The sequence below is a fragment of the Mobula hypostoma genome, chromosome 17, assembly GCF_963921235.1.
Source record: "Mobula hypostoma chromosome 17, sMobHyp1.1, whole genome shotgun sequence".
Lineage (NCBI taxonomy): Eukaryota > Metazoa > Chordata > Chondrichthyes > Myliobatiformes > Myliobatidae > Mobula > Mobula hypostoma.
Genome location: NC_086113.1, coordinates 52042356 through 52059265, shown reverse-complemented (window position 1 = coordinate 52059265; position 16910 = coordinate 52042356). Strand labels below are relative to the sequence as shown.

The 16910-nt window shown below is 41.9% G+C and overlaps 1 protein-coding gene across 1 annotated transcript in view; it reads right to left on the bottom strand.

Annotated features, from left to right (window-relative positions):
- Nucleotides 1-14676, bottom strand: part of LOC134358025 (protein DEK-like) — a 35854-nt gene extending 21178 nt beyond the window's left edge. Inside the window, exon 1 of the mRNA XM_063069890.1 lies at nt 14553-14676. The gene's annotated coding sequence lies outside the window, so the exon portion shown is untranslated. The remainder of the gene's footprint in view (nt 1-14552) is intronic.
- Nucleotides 14677-16910: the final 2234 nt, after the last annotated feature.

The following is a 16910-nucleotide window of genomic DNA, read 5'->3' as shown; positions in this document are numbered from 1 at the left end:
ACGTTTTCTGTAGCTGCTGATCAGACTTGCACAACAATAAGGAGGATTTTAGACCATTCTTCCATACAAAACTGTTTCAGTTCATCAATATTTCTGGGTTACCTTGCATGCCACAGCATCTCAATTGGGTTAAGATCTGGACTCTGACTTGGCCATTTCAAAACACAAACTTTCTTTTTAAACCATTCTTTTATTCGCATTTCAGATTATTGTCTTACTGCATCATCCAATTTCTATTAAGCTTCAGGTGAACTGCTACCCTGACACACTCCTTTAAAATGTCTGGATACAATTTTGAATTCATTATTCTCCCAACAATTGCAAGCTGCTCAGGTCCTGAGGCAATAAAACAGCCCCAAACCATGATGCTCCTTCCGCCATGCTTCACAGTTGAGATGAGGTTTTGGTGTTGCTGTGCAGTGCCCCCCTTTCTCTAAACATAGCTTTCCGAACATCCTCTTTATGACATTTCACTTTTACGAAAGACCAACATTAGCACCCGTTTTCGTTAACCGAAAGAGGATTTTTCGCTTTTATGAAAAAAGACGCTCACTTTAAACTTGTGTTTACCCTGAGAAAAACTACCATGACTATGAAGACTTGCGCGGGCAGGTGTGTGCGCATGCGTGATGTGCAAATGCATGTATGCGTGCATGCGTGACGCACGAATGCGTGATGTGCACATGCATGTACGTGCCGATTTTTTTTCGACAAATTGATTTTGGGTCAAACTTCCCGATTCTGTTAAGTGAAACTACACTGTACATATATTATTTCCACTTTATACAGGCTGTGTATTTATCATATCATTTCTGCTTTTACTATATGTTAAGTTTTATTTTAGGTTTTATGTGCTATTTGGTATGATTTGGTAGGTTATTTTTTGGGTCTGGGAATGCTCAAAAAATTTTCCTATATAAATTAACGGTAATTGCTTCTTTGCTTTACGCCATTTCGGCTTACGAACAGTTTCATAGGAACGCTCTACCTTCGGATAGCAGGGGAAACCTGTACTAGACACAGGAAGAGACTTTAGTAAATTTGAGAGATTTTTGCAGGCCTTTTGCTGTTACCCTTGGAGTGGAGGATTTAAATAGTTGAATTCACACAAGCACAAGAATAGTCTTACATAATACCAATAAGCATTTGGGAAAACTTGTGCTTTCTTGTTCCTTCTTGTGCTCATTGATTTGCATTATTTATATTTAGTGTTTAGTACACAGTTCAACTTTTGTCATGTGTGACGCCAAGTAGAGCTCCCGGACAGATGATGCTAATGAGAGAGATAACGAAAGACAATGAAGAAACATTCAAAATGCTAATAAGAGAGAAGAGAGGGATTAACGGGAAAGAAACACAATTCAGATATTGACAGACTGGTTGCTTTGAACTTGAACCGTTTGAAGTTTGATGGACAGGCGATACCCCAGCAGGGGGATAAAAGAGCAGGTTTGCTAAGACATGAGACACACCACGAGACCCTGGGAAGAGCAGTGTGCCCCCACAAGTTGGTAGGAGTTTGGAGGACCGGTTCGCGGGAACCAACCAGAGGCTCACAGGGCGTAAAGGTACGATCGGTGGGAACCTGGGGTGTGTGTCCGCCCTTGCCTGGGTGCCGGGTTCACTGCGGAAGAACCATCGTATCCGGAACGGAGGAGTCACAGTCGGTGACCACAGCAGGATAGAAGACATCAAAGGGTCTGCCCGAAACCAACTGCAAAGACATCCAAAAGTTCTGCCTGAAACCAAATTGCATCTCTCTCTCCCCCCAACGGTACAACAGCAGCGATTACTTCGAACTACACTAAACTGAACTGAACTCTGCTTCACTTAAGACTGATCATTTTATCCCTAGACTGCGACAGAGCTTGGTTGATTCCTATTACCCTATTTCTGTGTATATGTGTGTATTATCATTGCTCACCCGCTACATTTATATCCTTACGATTAGAGTACTGTATTACTTATTTCTTTAATAAAACATTATTAGTTCCTAGTAATCGCAGACTCCAACGAGCGTTCCATTTCTGCTGGTTTGGCAACCCAGTTACCGGGTACGTAACACTTTATTTCAAGCAATTGAACATCAAAAGAAAATCAAAAATCCTGGAAATCAAATGCTGGAAAACTTAGGTCACACAGCATGGGAACAGAGAAATTTAAAAAAATCATTAACACTTCAGTGAACAAAGGATTTGAACCTAGTGAAGACACCAGAAGAGTGGTCATTGAAGATGGAAGAATATTAGATGGTTAGAAGACTGACCCCTTTGGAAGCTGAAAAGTGGAGAGACATGACCATGGTGACAATACATTGAAGACAGTAGAATTTCCAAAATGACCTACCTGTTGAACATGGAGACTATGGAAAATGGCAAACACTTTCCTTACATTGAAAAGCAGAATGCTGGATCACTAAGATACAAGATTTTGTTCTACTGTTTACTTCTATTATACCCATTCTGATAACATCTTCTCTACCAAAGCTTCAAAATGTCTTCTTTTGTTCTTAACAGTGGAGTTTCTTCCTCACCAGTTAAGGACATCAATGACATCTGTTCTATTTTCCACACTTCAGTCTCAACTTCTCTCATCTCTCATCCAGATAAAGGAAAGCCTTCCTCTTTCCTTCATCTTCCTATCTCCACGTTCAATTGACTATCCCACAAAACTGCTTCCACTGGACATTTTTTCACTTCCAGTGTGTGTAGCTAAAGATTTACAATATCTGCAGAATCTTTTGACTTTTTTAAGATGGTGTGGATCAGTGGCAACTCCATGTGTAGTTCCAAAAGGAATCATCAAATATTCCTGCTTATGATATTACAGTCTACAGCTGAAATCCAGCCACAGCCACGGGTACTTCAGCAAGCAAGTATGTTTAAAGGCGTTTAAAACAAAATCTATCAATTCTCAAAATTGGGAGACCCTGGACTGCAGACTTAGGTTGTGAGTGAAGTTCTCCTTTAAAGTAAGATTGAAATGCAAAGCCCTTAGATACTTCCCCCACCCCCCCCCCCATCTCTATCTTGCTGACAAATGTAGTCTCTGGAAAACAAAATTGAAGACCTCAGAGCAAGATTGCAGTACCTGAGGGACATCAGGACTGCTGTGTAATCTGCTTCATGGAAAGAAACATGGCTCATCCCCACCATTTTGGATGCAGCGCTACAGCCCGAGGGCTTCACTATCCACCACATTGATAGGACAGCTGAGTTTCTGAAAGGTAGTGGAGGCAGAGTATGCTACATGATTAACTCATCATGATGCACAAACATGGCAGTCCTATCTCAATCCTGCTCATCTGACCTGGAACATCTAGCGATCAAGTGTCATCCATTTTATCTGCTGAAACAGTATACCACCACCATCCTGAAGGCACTGTACATTCCATCCCTGCCAAATGTCAAGCAGGCACTGGAGGAGCTGAGCACAGTGATCAGCAATCACGAAACAGTGCACCCTGATGCACTATCATTGCAAGAGATTTCAACCAGGCCAGCTTAAAGAAGTCTCCGTCCAACTACCACAAATCTATCACCTTTGGAACCCCAGGAGCCAACATACTCGACCACTGTTGCACCACCATAAGAACACCTAATGTGCCATCTCATGCTTGCAATTTGTTATGTCCTTTCACCTAGCTGTACTCCCAGCAAACGGAAACTAAGGACTACAGCAGTGGTCCCCAACCACCAGGCCGCGAGGAAACGATACGATTTGGCGACATGACCGTGTTGTCGACTTACCAGTTGGCACCTTCTTGCCCAGACTCTTGGCGGCGAAATATTGCCAAATGTAACTGACGAGAAAACATTTTTCTTAAAGGAAAATGTTTTACGAAAAGGATGGTATGTAATTTTCGTGCAGATAATTTTAGCACATAAAAAGCCAGGAAAAAGCCAAATGAATTTTCTGCCGCCGGCCACATTGGGGAAAAAAAACAAATTTCTGGAATTGGAAAGCCAATCTGGTAACCCTGTATGAGTCAGCTACACCTTTCCTCATTCACGGTCACACCCACTGTTGAAGTTGAACGCACATGAGGTCATTACGCATGTGTCATCCATGTCAGCACAGGAAGACAACCAACTCCTTGAGCTTGCAAATGACGGCTGGCGAAAAGTATGTTTGACATAACATCTCTGCCCGCATTCTGCATCAAAGTCAAGGCTGAATATCCTGAGATAGCCACGAAAGCACTGAAAACGTTGCTTCCATTTCCAACGTCATATCTCCGCGAAGCGGAATAGACCGGACATAAGGATCCCCCTTCGAGTATCGTTGTCTCCCATCACCCCTCAATGGGACTGTCTTGTTGCAGGGAAACAAGCCCAGAGCTTCCACTGATTCAGCGATATTGGTGTGTTGCAATGATTTTATATACTAATATGAGGATGTAAGGGTTACTGCTAAGGGGAATAAAAAGGCTTTTCTGTACTGTTAACTGCTGAGATAGTGGTTCTCTATAGCAGTCAGTGATAACGGGACTTGTATTCATTTGTTAACCAATTGGGATAGATGTTATTCTTTCTGTCTGTGTGAAAGCTGTTAGTTGTCTGGGCTTCAGGGAGAAGGCGTGAAGAGGATGAAGAGAGAAGAGGTGGCTTGAGGAGACGGTTGCTGGACCTGCTGGGCCTGGGCTTGGGGCGGGAGCCCAGGGGTCGATGATGAGAGAAAGAGGATCAGTGAAAGGAAATCCGTGAGCTCCAACGTTGTGCACTGGACATTTTTTTAATGAGATTATTGGTGCCTTTTATTTGTTTTCCTTTTCTTTTATTTCTCTACTAAACCCATATTTAAATATAAAATCTTAATCGCTTAACTGCACATTGTGGACTGAATGTTATTTCAGGGTACTGATGTTACAGACGGGACACAACATGCAGCATCCACCCAAACCACAGTGCTAAGGTTTGGCCGGGCAGGGGGGGTTATCACCCCGAGATCATGCCACTTGGCAAAGCAAGTGTTACAAGGAAAATATGCGGTGTGTTTAAAATTAAATTCGTTAGATAAACCCTTTTAGAAAAGAAATTGAGTTTATTAGCCACTTATAAGTGACTTACAGTTGACTTATCACCAATATTCCGGTCGTAATTACCTCCCCCCTGCCCCGTCGGCCGGTCCGCAAGAATATTGTCAATATTAAACCGGTCCGCGGTGCAAAAAAAGGTTGGAGACCCCTGGACTACAGCATCAGTGGTGAGGACCAAGAGGGTTTGGTCAAGGGAGGCAAAGGAACTCTTACAGGACTGGTTTGAGTAGGTAAGCTGCAGAATATTCAGAGATTAATCTTTGACTCTAAATGAAAATGCAACAGGTGTAACCAACTCCATCAAAACCTGCGTGGATGAGTGTGTGCCTTTGAGAACATACTGGGCGCACCCAAACCAAAAGCCATGGATAAACCAAGAGATTCGTAGTGTGCTGAGGAATACATCTGTGGCATTCAAGACAGTGAACCACAACTATACAAGAATTCCAGATACAACTAATGGAACACATTTTAAGAGTGAGAAAAAATTCCAATTGAAGCTAGAGACAGAATCGGATGCATGTCAGCTCTGGCAGGATTTGCAGGTCATTTCTTCCTACAAAGCAAAACCTAATATCATGAATGGCTGTTATGGTTCATCCCCAGATGAGTGAGCACTTTTTACGTACGCTTTGAAAGGGAGAATATACACCCTATCCTCGTTATATGCGAGGGATACATTCCTCAAAGTTGACGCATAATGTGAATAATTATTTAAATGGAGAAAATATGGATGCATTCCAGACTGTTCCGCTAAACTGTGTGCGTGCGCACACACGTTTTTCAACCAGCGCACAAAGGAAATTAATGTAACAAAAGGTTAGTTACCTAAAATAATGTAGTAATTAATAATTATACTTACTGAACATAATCTTTTAGCTAAATGTTTCTGTTAACTAGTTAGTCGGTTTTTCAAATACCACAATGCACGTCACTAATTTACGTCATCTCACCTTCCCTGTTCCGGTTTGTACAGGTGCATCACGGCAGCAGACATCTTTGGCGGACAGTGTTCATATCGTAAAGTTTACAAAGATCTGTTTCAAATCCTGTAGATAGCTTACTAAGTTTTTATTGAAAAAGATCATCAGTCAAATGACCTTGTGGCTAAATACTGTCACAAGAAATTGATAAACATCACAGACAAAGTAGCTTTACAGGTTTTAAGTGATGCCTTTGATGAACTAGCTGCACTGTGCAAGATTCTGCAAAAGAGTGGCCCGACACCGATTGATTCACTTCATTTTGTGCGAGGCAAAATTAACAAGAAAGCAGTATCTGGAAGACAATGTTTTGTGCAATGACAAAGTTAAAGTTTTGCTGAGCCAACAACGTGAAGAAAATGTCAAAGTAGGTACAAGTTTGCTGTTGACTTCTATAAATACAAGTGTCCCCCGCTTTCCCAACGTTCGCTTTATGAAACCTCACTGTTATGAAAGACCTACATTAGTACACCGTTTTCGCTTTCAGAAGGTGTTTTCACTGATATGAAAAAAAAATTCAGCGCGCAATAAAAAAAAATCAGTGCGCGATAAAAGGCAGCGTGCCCCGAGCAGCCGCTCTCCCCCGGATTCGGAACTGCTTTGCTTTAACACGTGCCTGTGAGCAGCCGTTTGCAAGATGAGTTCTATGGTATCAGAAAAGCCTGAAAGAGCTCGTAAGGGTGTTCACTTACGGTAAAACTAGACATAATTAAGCGTTCTGATTGTGGTGAATGAAGTAAGGACAACATGAGTTTGGCTTGTGGAAGCTGACGAAGATGATGTTGAAGAGGTTTTGGCATCCCATCACCAAGAACTAACAGATGAAGAGCTGATGCAACAGGAAGAAAAAAGGATAACAATCGAAACTGAATGAGTAATGATAAAGAACGACTTTAATTTTGAAAGGGTACGTCGGTTTAGGGGATATTTGCAGGGTGGTTTGAGTCCTTATTAAAGAACTGTATGATAGGAAAATGCGCGAGGCTCAGCAGTCAAGCAAGCCTTCCACATCAGACGACGAACCTCGACCTTCGACATCGAGGCGGGCAGAGATAGAAGAAGAGTTGCCCGCTGTAATGGAAACAGGTGACGAGATGACAACCTAGTGTCCCACCACCCCAACCCCCAGGCCACAGACAGATACCGATTTTCGCTCAGCAGCCTGGAAGGTGGGGGGCCACTGCACCACCCAAACTCCGACCACTCAGCCTAACACACCATCAGTGTGCTCGGCGCTGTCTTCCCGATTCCGGTAAGTGATACTACACTGTACATACATTATTTCTACTTTATATAGGCTGTGTATTTTTACGTGTTATTTGGTATGATTTGGCAGCTTCATGGCTTAAAGGTTACTGGAGAGCGCTTGCGTGTGATTTTCGCTACGGAGAGCAGTGCAGTAATGATTGCGGAAAAGTATTTCTACTTTATATAGGCTGTGTATTTATCATATCATTCCTGCTTTTACTATACGTTACTGTTATTTTAGGTTTTATGTGTTGTTTGGCATGATTTGGTAGGTTATTTTTGGGTCTGCGAACGCTCACAAAATTTTCCCATATAAATAAATGGTAATTGCTTCTTCGCTTTACGACATTTCGGCTTATGAACCGTTTCATAGGAACGCTCTATCTTCGGATGGCGGGGGAAACCTGTAGTCTTTGTGTTCATTTAGAAGAAAGGTTTCCTGAAGATGAGGTACAAGAACAGTCAGCTTTTGATTTCTCTGCAATTGAAGATTGCAACTTCACATATGGCAATGAACAAGTTAATGCCTTATGTCTAAAATATCATGATTTTCTAGCCAAAAATACTGTAATAGTTAGTTTAATGATTTCAAATTCTCTGTGCAAGAAAAAATTCAATCCAAACTGATTTCAAACTTTGCTCAAATGGTGCCATTTGTACTTCAAATGAACAGTTTTGTGACCTTGCACAGTTGATGGACATTGGGGGAACCTTTCTTGCGTCTAGTGCGGACTGTGAGCGAGGTTTTAGCCTAATGGATCAACTCAAAAATAAGCTGAGAAACCATTTAAGTGAACGTCATTTGGATATGTTAATAAGAATCAAAAGCTATCAATTGGATTGAAGTTCCATTAGTCTAGATAGAGTTTACAAAGAATGGGTAAATGCCAAAGACAGGAGAGAGAAAAAATAACTGAGTGACTTAAATATGTATGTATTTTGTTGTTATTCTGTGCAGTTTCATGTCAAATATTTGGTAAACCTACATAAACTGTGCCATGTGAGCATTCAGTGCGCACATACTTTTGTCACAGAAAAAAAAATGTGCACAACATAAGATTTTTGCGCACACCGACTACTAAAAATTAGAGGGAACGTTGATTCCAGAGGGCTTTCTAAATGTGTTTTATCTGTAAATTATTCACATTTTTATACCAATACAACACAAAAGCAGCACTACAAGACAACATTTACATTATATTTAATCAATTTAAGGTAATATTCAATGTAATAAATCATAGAAAGTTAACATCCTCTAGTGTACAGTACTCACCAACAGTGACAGGTGTGTTCGCACCGGGAGATGAGTGGTTCTTGTGGTGTCGGGCAGCTTTACACGGATAAGGTGGATGGTTGTGGTCGTCAGGATAATATCAAGCACAGCAAGGGGTGAAGGAAGACTCACAGAACTCTTAGAACTGCCAGCAGAAGATTACAGCGATTTGCATAAAATGGTGAGGATTGTTTGCTTGGCAGCATTTTGTTTAATTTGCTTGCAGGGAAGGGTTGACGGCAGGAAACGACTGAAATGCTGACTCCGTTCTAAACTTGGGTCCATGTCCATTGCCATTTGTGCCAAGTGTTCCGACTTCCACCATTCCCTCACCGTTGGTAAACTCCCGGGATTTTCAAAATCATCTGTTGCTTGCACATCTGAGAGATAGTTCACCGTAAAAAAATACGTATGCCTTGAATGTGGATTACACCTTGGTCGAGTGGTTGAATCAGTGATGTTGTGTTAGGCGGCGGGAAACGCACTGTTATGTCAGGATGAATGCTGTCCAAATGTTTAGGATGGGCTGGTGCATTGTCAAGCAACAAAAGAACTTTAAAGGCAAGATTCTGTTCCCGACAGTAGCGTCCCAGAGCTGTATTACCTTCAGCTGATGCCGCGCTGTTTATAATTTCCAACTTATTTCCAAGTGTTAAAGTGGTTCTCTGTCGTTTGGCTGACGGCCCAGGACATGACATCGGACGCTTAGGAGGCATAGTTAAATATTTCAAACGCAAAATCACTGCACCATAGGTAAAACCAACAGAAGTTTAAGATACACACATCAAAGTTGCTGGTGAACGCAGCAGGCCAGGCAGCATCTGTAGGAAGAGATGCAGTCGACGTTTCAGGCCAAGACCCTCGTGCATCCACACCTTGCCAAAACCAATGCTAGAGTGGGGGGGAGAGAGATTGAGAGGTGCGCGCACCCGACATGTATTGGCGGGAAAGTGGTGCTTCTCATCCCAACAGTGAGACTGTGAGGTGTGCGCACGTGACTTGTATTGGCGGGAAGGCAGTGCTCCTCGCATAACTGTGAATCTGCACAGTCTGAAGACGCATATAACGAGGATAGGGTGTAATTACACCTGTGCAAATCCCTGCAGCATCTGGTGACACTGTGCTGTCTTGGAGGCCGATGTCAGAACATCTTTCAAGAGGGCGAACACTCACAAGGTGTCAAGCCCTGATGGGGTACCTGGTACTGCTCCGAAAACCTGTGCCAACCAACTGCCAGGAGTGTTCAAGGACATCTTCACTAACTCACTACTGTAATCAGAGGTTTCCATCTGTTTCAAAAGAGTGACAATTATACCAGTGCCCAAGAAGAACAGGGTGAGTTGCCTCAATGACTATTGCCCAGCTGCACTCACAATCTGTGAAGTGCTTTGAAAAGTTGTCATGGCCAAAGTCAATCCTGACTAAGCAAGAACCTGGACGTACTGTAACATGCCTAAATGCCACAATAAGTTTACAGCAGATGCAATTTCACTTGCTTTCCACTCAGCCTTGGATCACCTAGACAATAGCAATACTCATGCCAGGCTGCTGTTTATTGATTACAGCTCAGCATTCAATACCATCATACCCTCGAGTACTAATCAACAAGCTGCAAAACCTGGGGCTCTGTACGTCTCTCTGCAATGGAATCCTTGACTTCCTCACTGGGAAACCACAGTCAGTGCAGATTGGAAATAACATCTCCTCCTCACTGGTGCACTTCAAGGATGTGTGCTTAACCCACTCATCTACTCTGTCTACACACGGCTATACAAATAGGCATAGCTCAAATACAATGTACAAGTTTGCTAATGACACAACTATTGCCGGCAGAATTTCAGATAGTGATGAGGAGGCTTGAGTTAGATCAGCTCGTTGAGTGATATTGCAACAACAACCCTGCACTCAAAGATAGTAAGACCAAGGGACTGACAGAGGAATTCAGGAAGGGGAAAATCAAAGGAACAGAACACCAATCATCAAGGGATCAGTAGTGAAAAGGACAAGGAGTTTCAAGTTCTTGGGTGTTAACACCCCTTAAGGTCTATCCTGGGCCCAACATATGCAATTACAAAGAATGCGAGCATTTTTCATTAGGATTTTGAGGAGAATTGTATGACACCAGTACAGTGCAGAACATTCTAACTGGTTGCATTATTGTCTGGTATGTAGGGGCCACTGCTTTGGTTCGAAAAAAAAGCTGCAGAAAGTTTCAAACTCAGCCAGCTCCATCATGGGCACTAACCTCCCCAACATTGAGAACATCTTCAAAAAGAGACAGCATCCATCACCCAGGACATACCCTCTTCTCAATGCTATCAGAGCCTAAAGACACACACTCAACATTTTAAGGTACAGCTTGTTCCTGTCCACCATCAGATTTCTGAATGGACAATGAGCCATCATTGTTTCCCCCCTTTTGCTCTTTTTGCACAATTATTAAAATTAATGCACATGTTATTTCACAACATATGCCGGTGATATTAAAACATTCTGATTCTCCTGTCCCATTAGCATTCCAATGTAGTAAATGGTAGTTGTGGTGACAGCCCTATTAAATACATTAGAAGGCAAATACGGTTAAAGGAGGTAATTATGAAGAACTGGTGTCATCAGGGAAACATGACAGAGCCAGAGAAACAACAGAACAGAAAAGTTTTGGATCTCAGTTGCAGTAGTTTTCACTCACCTTTGTTTTCATTAATGCACTATTTAAATTTTACATTTTCTTATTTACATCTCTTCCAGGCAAATCAATATGGGATTATTTCACATTCACCATATACTCTCAGCCTGCACTCCACAACTTGTATTCAGCCTCTCCTGATTGCTACCACTGATATTCTATTTCCTCTCTCTACCCTCAGCCATTTCTACAATTTAGAAATAAAACATTTTAAGTTTTGTTCTCATGTTAATCCAGTTTTGTTCTCATCAGATGCTGTTTATTTCATTTGCCTTTGAGAAATGAACATTTACTAATTAACTACCAAAGTCAGGCAGAACATACATTCAGTAAAGATTTATTCTAATCATGTACATTTTCAAAGCTTGCCAGGCAACTGTCCTACTGATTCGCGTTGCTACTTTGTTAGCATCCAGTCTAATCACCTGGTATTTATCAATAAACCCAAATTGGAGGCAAGGCTGCTGAGTATAACCAGTGGCAACACTTTAGCATTCAAAGTTGTGGGTTTAAAGCCCACTCAAGGACTAAGGACAAACCACAGGCAATGGCTCCAGATTATTAACAGAAGGAATGATGCTGAAATGTGGCCTTTGACCATTAAAACTACATTTCAGTCTGCTTTGCACATGGATGCAAAAAACAAAACAGCAAAGCTGGAGAGTTCTCCTGCACTTTGCTCACTAGTTATGCCTCCAGGAAAAAATTAGTAAACGCTTCATTGCTGCTTGTGGAACTTTGCACCTACACGCGTTGTCTGCCAAGGTCCTATAGCAGTAGCTACAGTTCAAACTTAATGAATTCAAGTTCTTCAGAACATATTCCATTACAGAAGATACTATCATAATGATTTACTTCAAATCATCAGTCTACATTAATGACATAATGGAACAAGTGGTTAGTGCTGCTGTACAACACACTATGGATCCTTTGTTGCTTTGCACTCCTGTTACCAGCAGTGTGTTCCACCTAATCTTACAGGCTAAGCTAAAGAACACACATATTACCTACACTCAGCCAGAAATGTTAACATTATCAGCTCTCTATTTAAAAACAACCTTGCCAAGAACATGATTAATAATATCTCAGATGGACCAGAAACTGCCAAATATTTCAACAGCCCCACTCACCAATTTAAAACTAGCATGTGATATTGTGGCAAAATTATAGAACTTCTGAAACTGAATTTACAAATCTTTGTGGCCTTGTCAGATAACACTTTCCTCACATACTCCTCACAGCATTAAGTTTCTTTGCTTGAATAACATTCATAAAATGAAAATTCACATGAAGTGGAAGCAAGCATTACTGAATGGAACAATGATCATAAAAAACAACCATTTGCCCAAAGGAGACTGAAAAAATCTCAATATTCATTCTAACTGTCAAGATTTACATGTTTCTTTTTCTGAATGAAAATAAATATGCTCCCACTTACTGTGCTATCAAGGAGCTTAAGATACTATACGATAGTTCAATCATGACAGTTCTGGAATTTTTATTTTCAAATGCTGGCATGATCACAGAATGCCAATTACTATTTTAAAAATCAGCAACAATCAGAACATTGATAGGATAAGATGAACTACATTTTGTAAATATTTAAATTTCCACTCTTCCTTCAGGAATAAGCTTTAATCTTATATCTGGTGCTTCTTGTAATGCAGTACCAGACTCAAAGACATCATTCCACAAGAAACTTATAATGGCAGGAAACAGAACAGCAAGAAAAAAATGGACTACTTTGCACAGAGAAACAGCAGCAGCTTGAAAGAGAGATTTCCTCCAAACTGACAATGAACATAGGCCAACCTCAAGGACATGTGCTTAGCCTACTCTCTCTAAACTCAAGCCTTTGTGGCTAGGCACAATTCAAACAACAACTATGAATTTGCCAATGCACAACTGCTGTTGGCAAACTTGCAGCTGGTGACAAGGAGACATACAAGAGTGAGAATGATTAGATGGTTGAGTGGTGTTGCAACAACAACCTTGCACTTAATGTCAGTAAGACCAAGGAATTGATTGTGGACTACGTTGCTGGATGTTAACATCTCTGAAGATCTATCTTGGGCTCAACATATTGATGCAACTACATATTGAAGGCATGCCAGTAGCTATATTTCATTAAGAGCTTGAGCAGATTTGGTATGTTACCAAAAACTCTGAGCAAATTTCTACAAATGTATCATGAAGAACATTCTGACAGGTTGTATCACCATCTAGTACGGAGGCACTAATGCACAGCAAAAGCAGCACAGGGAACACTCAGTTCCATTACGTGTATTAGCCTCCCCACCAAAGACATCTTCAAAATACATCGTCTCCAAGAAGGTGGCATTCATCATTAATGAACCTCAGCATCCAGGGCACACCTTCTTACCATCAGGAAGGAGATACATGACCCTGGAGACACACATTCAACATTTCAGGAACAGTTTCTTCCCCTCAATCAGATCCCAGAACTGTGCATGAACCCATGGCCACCACCTCACCATCTGTTATTTTTCTATTTCTGATAGCAACTTATTATGTATTGCACTGTACTGCAAAACAACAAATTTCACGACATATGTCAGTGATAATAAACTGGATTTTGACGAGGCTGCATTCCAAAGTTTGGAAAGTAAGGTAATCGCACGGTCGCCACTTCGCCTAGCAAAGATGTTTTAAGACAGTATCAGAACGGAAAAGGGACGTACTGGACTTCGGCGGTAGCATCACCCGTCCTTAAACCACGAAGGATCGTTGGAATCCTCATCTCCGGTAGTCTGCGGAGGACCAGTCACGGAGTCCATTCAAAATAAAGGCAACACACTATGGGCTATTAAGAGAAGGATAATGCACGAAATTGGAGCAAAGCTAGATCAGCCGTGATCCTGACGCATGGAGACACAGTCTCGGAGGGCTGAATCGCTGCGTTTTTAATCAGTGTTATAACAATTCACGACGGCCTTGAAAGATGTCCTGTACTCAAGTGATGCAGGAGGAAGTAACTGTGAACACAACCCGGCGAATGGCGCGGCAAGCCACGACTATAAAAAACATACTTGATCCGCCTCCCTGCGAGGGAGTACGAATCATCCCCTTTTCCGACCTCGGCGTCCACACTACGAATCCGTCCTCAGAAAGGGGCCGGCCCGGTCCCGTTGCCAGAGCGGGAGGAGATCTGCTCACAACGGCCTGTTCCGGCTGCAGAAGGCCGCGGCGCTCATACTCCTTCTCGCTCTCAGTAGAACTTCCCCCCGCCCCCTTCGCGCCACCTTCCACAGCATGGCGAAGAACGGGAGCCATATAACACACACAAGAGGGAGTGGGCCTTACCTGCGCTCCGCAGGGCCGAAGCGGACCCGCACCAACCAAACGCTTTCCCTCCGGGGTAGCAGGCAGCGAAAGAGCGCGCCACCAGCTGCTCGATTCAAAATGGCAGTTGTGGCGCACGCGGCAAAACGGCAGCCAATCGAAGCAGGGAAGGAGGCGGTGTGCCGAGGTGCTCTTAGCAACTAGGCGCGAGCGCACGCTGGCATCAACTCAATGGGCTGAACGGCCACCTTCTGGGTCACAGCTATTCGAAATTAATATATCTTTCCAAAGTTACAGCACTTTATTTGCGCAACAGAAAATACTGCATATACTCAGCAGCTCTGTGGGAAGAAAAGTGGAGGTTTGTATCAGACAGTGGGGTCTTCATCCAGAAACAGCGACTCTCTCCACATACGCTATTTATATTATTTTCTGCTTCTGTGTATTTCAGATATTTGAGATTTGAATGAAAAGTCATCGCTGAACTATCTATCTATTTCTCCCTCAGTTGGTATTGTCAAGTGCACAAGTAAGGTACTGTGAAAAACTTGCTGCAGCAGCATCACTGGCACACAAGTACATACAGATTCGAAATTATACGTGAAAAATACTTTGCAAAAACAAGACCTTAATGCACAAAAAGACCTATCAAGACAAGTTTATGTTAGTGCAAGATGTCAAAAGCCAAAGTAAATTTATTTATAAAGTACCTATATGTCACCGCAAACTACCGCATACTTCATTTTCTTACAGGCATTTATAGGAAAAATAAAGAAATACAATAGAATTTATGAAAAGAAGTCTACAGATAAAAAGACTGATAAGCAACCAATGCAAATTGTGCAAAGTTAAAATAAATAATACTGAAAATTGAGTTGTAGAATCAAAGTAAAAGTAAATTTCTTGTCAAAGTATGTGTATGTTACCATATACTACCTTGAGATTTATTTTCTTGCAGACATTTTCAAGAAAAAAACGAATTTCAGTAGAATTTATGAAAAACTATATATAAACTAAGACTGAAACAACCTATGTATAAAAGACAACAAATGTGCAAACCAAAAATGAATAATACTGGGAACATATATTGTAGATTCGTGAGTTGTAGAGTCCTTGGAAGTGAGTGTAGGTTATGGGATCTGTTCAGGGTTGTGGGATCAGTTCAGAGTTGTGGTGAGTGAAGTTATCCACACTGGGTCAGGAGCCTGATGATCATAGGGTAATAACTCTTCCTGAACTGGTGGTATAGGTCCTAAAGCTTACAGTGACCAATTAACCTACCAACCAGTATGTCTTTGGAATGTGGAAGGAAACTGGAGCACCTGGAGGAAACTCACATGGTCAAGAGGAAAACGTACAAAGAAGTGGCAGGAATTGAACCTGGGTTGCTGGTACTGTAAAGCATTGTTGTAACTACTATGCCACCATGCTGCCCCAAGGTTTCAGTGCCTTTGGCCTGGATGGTGGGGCTCTTTGACGATGGAAGCTGCTTTCTTGTGGCAGTGCCTCACATAAATTTATTCACTGGTGGGGAGGGATTTGTGATGGATTGGGCTATATCCACCACCTTCTGTTAACTTCTCCGTTCCTGGTTATTGGTGTTTCCATACCTGGCCGTGATGCAACCAGTTATGATACTCCCCACTGTGCATCTATAGAAGTTTGTCAAAGCTTTAGGTGACATGTTGAACCTATGCAAACTTCTAAGAAAGTAAAGGTGCTGCTGTGCCTTCTTTGTGATGGCACGTGTAGTCCCAGAACAAATTTTCTCAAATAATGTAAAGGAATTTAAAGTTACTGACCCTCTCCACCTCCAATCCCCTCATTGACCTCTGGTTTCTTCCACCTGTAGTCAATAATCAGTTATCTGGGTTTGATGATTTTGAGTGAGAAGTTAATAAGGTTCCATTCAACCAGATTTTCAATCTTCCTCCTATGTGCTGATTCATCACCATCTTTGATTTGGCCAACAACAGTAATGTCATCCACAAACTTAAATATGGTATTGAAACTGTACTTAGGTACACAATCATGGTATAAAGCAATTAGAACAGGGGGCTAAGCACATAGCTTTGTGGTACACCTGTGCTGATGGTGATTGTGGAGGAGATGTTGCCAATCTGAACTGTTTGGGGTCTTTAAGTGAGGAAATCAAGGATCCAGTTGCACAGGGAGGTATCCTATGTCTTGGAGCTTAGTGATTAGTTTTGAGGGGATGATAATGTCGAATACTGAGCATACACCAGTACCTGATGTATGCTTCTTCATTGTCTAGATATTCCAATACTGAGTGAAGGGCCAATGAATGGCATCTGCTGTTTTCCTGTTGCAACAGGCAAACTGGAGCGGATCCAGGTCACTCCTCAGTCAGAAGTTGAT